Below are 7,106 nucleotides of genomic sequence, written 5' to 3' on the forward strand. Positions count from 1 at the left end.
TGTTCAACAATGAATACCCCACTCCCTTGCCCTCCTCTCCCATAGCATCAACCCATCTATCCATGGCTGCTTTGCTTTGCATTTTGCTTGGCTCTTATGTTATTAGTATCTGTGCGTATCGACCGTTACGACTTACGCATCGTATCAGCCAATACCCATTGTATCAGCAGAATTTCGATATGCTGCAGGCCTGAATCGGCCATTTTTTAATAGATATAAAAAGTACCATTTTTTTTAAAATTATTTTAATAGTTTCAACACGTGCCACACTATGATTGACACACAATCATTTTTTATTATTTTTGGGCCGATACAGAACGATTCAGCTGAGTATCGGTATCGACCCATACAGCTGAATCGGCCGCCCAACTATTCAAGTCCAATACCGATACTGACAACATTGATAAATACTCCACGCCCTTGCCCTCATCAACCCATCTATCCATGGCTGCTTTGGTTCGCTCTTCCCTCTTTTATATTTCCTTTGCATTTTGCTTGACACTTCTTCAAGGTAATCCCATCTAGCTGTTCTTTTTATCTGTAAAACATTAGAATCTGTTCAATTCAAGCACTTTTTTTTGTGTATTTTTATATTTTTAGATTTTCATGAATTTTCAAAGTTTTATACGTGCTGATTTTTTTTTTTTTTAAGAAATCAAAATTTTATTGACATGAGATTTTCCCTTTGCCATAAAAAATGTATAGTTTAACATATTTGTTTACGTAGCAAACAAGATGAGTTTTTTTTTTCAGAAAGAGAAAGCTGGGGTTAGGCCGACCCCTGCCAATTATACAATCATATACCATTGAGATTCGAACTTGCAACATCCCAACACAAGGTGACGTGCACTAACTGCTCCAGCAGAAAAGCGGAGCCGCAGTTGGTGACCATCCCATGAGTAGATACCAAGGAGAGCACACCCACAAACACACTCTCTCTCCCCTTAATTTCTAGCATGACTGATCTCTCAGAGAAAACCTACCAATGTGACAGAATTCAATTCCGTTTAGTTGCATTTGATAAGCCAAAACTATATCTTATTATAATTGGATGCAGATATGGTTTTGTTTTTTCCCTGCCAAATCTGACAGATATCCAAATTTGATTGGTATCCAAATCCGCTTACATGTAAAAAAAAAAAAAATCTAATATGACCTTTTTATCATCCTAATCCCGATCTATCTAGACAACATCCCATTAGTCGAATATGATATTGGCCACATCTGATCTGAATCCTAATAGTTTACATCCCTAGGACTATACCATCATTTTCTTGGTATTGTTCTATTTTTGAATATTTTTTTTTATTTTTCTTTTTTTTTTTAATTGAACGTTAAGTAAATTTTATATGCCCGATTTTCTGATTCTTTTGGAAAATCCATAAGAACTTTAGAAATCCGGGAAATTTCTGGCTGTTCTTCGATTTCCAAACACATAATCCGCTTCCTAATATTTAGGGCATCTTCGTAGTTTTCACGCAAATTCTGGGCTTATTTAAACCTCGCAGAGTCGCGTGTAAATAACACTGCTCCCGCGACTCCGCTTGCGTAAACTCAAATTCCTTCCCGCCTTCCTGTGAGACGTTTGGGCGTCGCCGGGAATCTCGTCTGTTGACGCCATAATTTCTTTGGGAGAGATCTCGACCGATGGCGCTCGTTGTGATGTGCGGCCAGCCGTGAAGCGGGAAATCGACCGCAGCTTCGATCGTGGCCAGAATCCTCCGGTCGCAAGATCTCAAGGTCAAGCTCGTCGACGAGTCTTCTCTTCATCTTGATCGGAAAGTCGCCTACGCCGGTAGGGATTCCTTTCCTTATCCTTCTTTTGTTCGATTTTGTTCTTTAGGCGTTTTATTTGTCACGATTTTCCCCTTGTTCGGGTGTAAGTGGTGCGCTAAAAGTAAGGAGGAGAAAACGAAGATCTGCTATGATGATGATGATGAACATGCCCTATAGTTCACTTCTTCAAACTTGTATTCCTTAGGAATTTGCAAGCCTCGGTTTCAAGAAATTATGGCCTAGAATTCGATTGAAGCACAGCTATTTACTCATTAGGGTTTTGAAGTTTTAAATTTTCTCCGTTATATGAACTGATATCTCGGAATTGGGTTTTGTGATGGAAGCAAGCTACTGAAGGGGTTCGGATGTTGTTGTTTCTGGTTGCTTGAAGTTGTTTGAGTTAGAACTTAGAAGTTGATGCTGTATGTTAGGGCGAGTAGAGGAAACTAAATTTTGAATTATAAGGGCCCGGTAAATTTGATATGACAAAATGGAAAGCTGTGAAAATCGACAAAAAATAGAAATAGGAAAAAAATATTGGTTATTTCTATTGAATTAGATGTTGGTGCTGTATGTTAGGGCTAGTAGAGAAAGTAGAATTTGAAGGGAAGTGGGCCACTAAATTGGTATGACAAAATGGAAAGATGTGAAAATTGACAAAATTTAGCTCATCAGGAATAAGAAAAAAACATTGGTTATTTCTATTGATTTAGAAGTTGATGCTGTATGCTAGGGCTAGAGAGAAATAACTTTTTAATTATAATGGGCCAGTAAATTGATATGACAAAATGGAAAGCTGCAAAATTCGACAAAATTTAGCAAAGCAGGAATATGAAAAAACATGGATTATTTCTATTTTTGGTGAGGGTTAAAGGTGTGGCACAAATGAAAATAAAATATCATACTTTGGTTTGTATATGTATTTTCTTCTCTCAAGTGATAATTTTAAACTTTGCAATTGGTTAGAAAATAAGGTTTATTGAGTTGATAAAATGACCATGATATCCTTATGAAATACAAATAGCACTATTTATAAATAATCTCCTTGGACAATTGGTTCTAAGTGCATAATTGAGAGCGTTGCATTGCCTGCACTGAGATGACAATATGTGATATCATGGAAGACGTATGTGGTCAAGCACAAAACGACCAACATTGATGTCATGCTCTTGAAAAGGATTTTATCTTGTACCATTCCTATAGCTTCTTGTCATTAGTATCTACTGACGATAAATCTATAGTCTAAAATCATCCAAAGCGTCCATGAAATAGTGTGTACTACAATTTAAAAGTGGTGAGTTCATTTCCAAGGTGTAGTGAAATGTTGTGTACAACATGGTGTGTTCTTATTACCTGGTAGGCATTTGTTGATGCAGTATACTTATGCAAAGTTGGGTGTCTTGCTCAGTTGGAAATCACTCAGGAGGATCATGTATGGAAAGATAACATCCTGATTGGTTCCCAAACCTAAATTGTGATTTCTGTTGATTGATCATTAGTTGTAATTGGTCAGGGTTTGCGTAAACCCAGCTTGCCAATAAAAAAAGAAAAAAGTTGATGCTCTCACTTGATTTGATGCAAACTGGAATATCAATGTATTAAGGCAAATGCTTTCCTAAAAAAAGGAATAGAATAATTTGTCACACCTCTTGCACATTAAAATCAGCTGCTTCCTTGTTTTTTTTAGATGGTGTACCACTGATAGGATGTAAAGGGGTATGCAGAATGGAGCAGGAAAAGATGAAAGTAAATTTGTAATGGTAAATGGATTGCCTCAAAGGGATTAACTGTTTTTTATGTTTTCACTTTGTGACCTGAGTTCAATTTATAACCTTTTTTAGTGTTGTTGATAAGCCCAGTGTAATTGGCTCCCCCTTATCCATGCACTATTCAATTGGGTCTATCCATATTGAAAATTGTTTTTGATTATTTTATTAAAATTTGATAGTCGATAACCTCATAGTTATCGGATCCTATGCAGTGTAGATAAGTGAGCATTACTTATCTTAATTGTATGGGCCCCTCATAGGTGAGACACTATGGCCATTTTGGAAATGTAGGCTAATATTGGCTATGTGGCTAATATACTTGACCAATGTGTATATGTCTGGAAGAATGGGAGAAAAATTTATCTCTTTATGTTGGTTATATACTCCTGACTGGAAATGACAATGATATAATTGTCAAAACCAAGACGTAGTTAGGTTCACAATGTGAAATGAAGGACATGGGAAAGACATTCTATGTTCTTGAAATAAAGATTACATGGGACAAAAAATCTAGACTTTTATGTCTAAGTTAGACAAGATTTATTAACCAAATACTTAAATGGTTTGATGCTGATTTTGCTATTAGGCATATTTAGAATTAATTAAATGATTTGATGTTGATTTTTCTGGTAACAAGGATGACATCAAATATGCTTTAGGTTACATTTTTCTATTTAAGAATGTGCAATTTCTTGGTCTTGCAAGAAATAAGGATGTGTAGCTCAACATATTAATTAAGTAAAATATGTATCATGCAATATGACTGCTATATTTGCTGTTTGGATAATGTGCTTATTAAGGATTTGAAGCTGGATAGCTGACGGACAATATAAGTTTACTGTGATAACCAAGTTGCTATTAGTTTGATGAAAAGTGGAGCAGATATCTCTAAAAGCAAGCATATAATAGTAAAATATTATTATGTTCATGATATGATTAAAAAACTGAGATTACAGTCGGTTATCTGCCTACTTCTGATATGATTGCTAACCCCTTGACAAAAGGCATGCCTGATGGATTGTTTGTTAAACATGAGCTTAAGATATGTCTAAATTATCTAGTTATGATGAATAAGCCTGTTCATGTCAAACCTCATTGCTAGATTTAAATGCAAGTGAAACTGCTGAATGGTAAGAGGAAAAACACTGCATTATAGTTTGACTTTTATGGCCAAGTAGGAGATGTCAGCCTACATTTCTAAAAGGGTCATTGATGCCTTATTTGTGTGGGGCCCATGCAGTTAAGATATGCAGTGTCCACTTATCTCAACTGCATAGGATCTGATAACTACGAGGTTATCGGCCTTTCAATTTTAACAAAGTAACAAAAACCATTTCCATACGAATAAACCTAGTTGGAGAGTACGTGGTTGGTTAGACTGAGCTTAGTGGCAACACCATAGGAGGTTATAATTGAGCCTAGGTCACAAAGTTAAAATTATAAAAACAGATAACCCCCTTGAAGCAAGTCATTACCATTACAAATTACTTTTGTCTTTTGTTGTGCCATTTTGAATACCCTTTTTCATTCATCAGCCTCGCCTTTATTTTTTTGATGAAATATTGATTAATTACTGAGGTTGCTGTATTCAAAATAACTTGTACTATTGACGTTAGGCTTAGTAGTCAAAATTCTGCCTAGGCTATCCAAGCACAAGTCTACTGCCTACGTGCCTAAGCGAGTACCTAGGTTGGGTGCACCAAGGTTGATATTTTGAATATATTTATAATATTTAAAACAGGTTATGTATTTTAAAATATTAAGTTATTTAGTTTTATTTTAAATGGCTGTTCTTTTGTAAGTCTAGGCAATGGCAATGTGGCTAAACAAATATTTGTTTAAATGATTTGAATGTTAGACATGTAATTATGTTTTAATTATTTCACTTTGTTTCTGAATTATGTGTTTTTTTAGTTTCAGTTATTTATCTTCATAAATTATGTTGAATATGTAGTTTCTATTTTAAGAATTTATTATAAATTTTTGGTTTTTGATTTTTCTGTTTTTTTATTTGCAACTAGTCCTGTCTAGATGTCAATTAAGCCTTTTGGAAGACTGGTGCCTAGGCTCTGACTAGCTCTTTTGACTACTTAAATGTTAGATAATGCAATAAGCAAATTGAGTAAGGAGTCAAAACTCTTTTTTAAGGTTGGACTTGTGTTTTATTCATCATCTCAAGTATATAATAAATGCCATAATAAAAAAAAGTATATAACAAATGCCAAGAGAGAAGAAGAGAATGGAGAAGGAAGAGAAGATTGAGAGAAAACACAAGGCAGTTCCCATGTCCTTGATGACAGATTTGGCAGCACCTCTCAATGTTATTATATATAATATAGTTTTGGAGCTAATGTCCTGCCTATAAACTATCTTATAACCAGTACATGCAATGAAGATCACAAGGTATTCATAATAGGCAAGCACATATAAAGGACTCAAGTATACAAATATTATATTATTGCCACTAAATCGATGCCTAGGGGTGAAATTATGGACCGTCCCTGGTGTATATTCCTAACAAAGTGGTCACTGTCCTGCTGAGGGCAACTATGCATCTTTAATCTCAAGCTTCGAGTAAAAGCCATTCACTCCACTTTGAACTTTGAACAGATCCATGTACTTTTGCATCATCTTTGATCCATCACGACCATATTTTTACTCCTTGCATCATCCTTCTTATTCTAGTTTAAATAACACTGGTCAAGCCACCATGGGAATGGAAAAGCCTAAACTAATGTACAAAATATGATCAATAAATGCTTCTGTCATATGCATTAATACAAGTCTATACATTATGTATCTACTGTCTTATTGATAAAAATAAATAAGCACAACATGCAAGAAGTTCCAGCAATTGGTAAACAAGATTTACAAGAAAAGTTTGGGATATAGTGGATTATTGAAGAAAGAGTTTTGGTTATAGTTGCATCAAGCATTTAGCGATGGGAAGGGCAAGCTAACCTTCTGCCAGTTGCTAAGGTCGACACAAATCGGGCCAAATGGCTCTCACATAAGATTGACCTTAATGTGCTTCAATTAATGACTAAATGGGGATTGACTGAAATTTTGTCCAATCTGTGGATCCCATTATAATAGGTAATTCATGGTAATCTTATTAATTGATTCGGAATGACCAATTTTGTATTTTGGAATGACCGGTTTTTGCTTGAACATAATTGATTTAAATCGGTCTTCACTATGTAAATGACTAAGATCCAGAAGATTTGCCTCTTTGGAGAATAGTCATGATTTCCAATGTTTCTTGCTTCATGTTTTAGGATTTCCCTTCTTCTTTTGGATTAAAACATTACTACAATGAACTCTTGATTTTGATTGTTTTCTCTGCCAAAAAATGTTGGTAATACAATATCCACTTTTCCATAATTTTGATACAAACACACAAGGGAAAAACACATTCCTCTTTGTTGTTTGCCTTGTTTTCCATTATTGAAGTGTTTTCTTCATCTTTAAGATTTTTCTTGTAAAACTTCTTTTTCCTATGTGGCTGGACTCCGGCCAGCCTGTTTTCTTCTTAAACTGTTAAAGACCCCCCCCCTCTCT

The 7,106-nt window shown here is 35.1% G+C and overlaps 1 pseudogene; it reads left to right on the top strand.

Moving 5' to 3' along the window:
* Nucleotides 1–1,647: 1,647 nt before the first annotated feature.
* The window catches only part of LOC149848380 (protein KTI12 homolog), a 23,368-nt pseudogene continuing 17,909 nt past the window's right edge, over nt 1,648–7,106 (top strand).

Source organism: Nuphar pumila, chromosome 1 (assembly GCF_984573655.1).
Source record: "Nuphar pumila chromosome 1, dmNupPumi1.hap1.1, whole genome shotgun sequence".
NCBI classification, from domain to species: domain Eukaryota; kingdom Viridiplantae; phylum Streptophyta; class Magnoliopsida; order Nymphaeales; family Nymphaeaceae; genus Nuphar; species Nuphar pumila.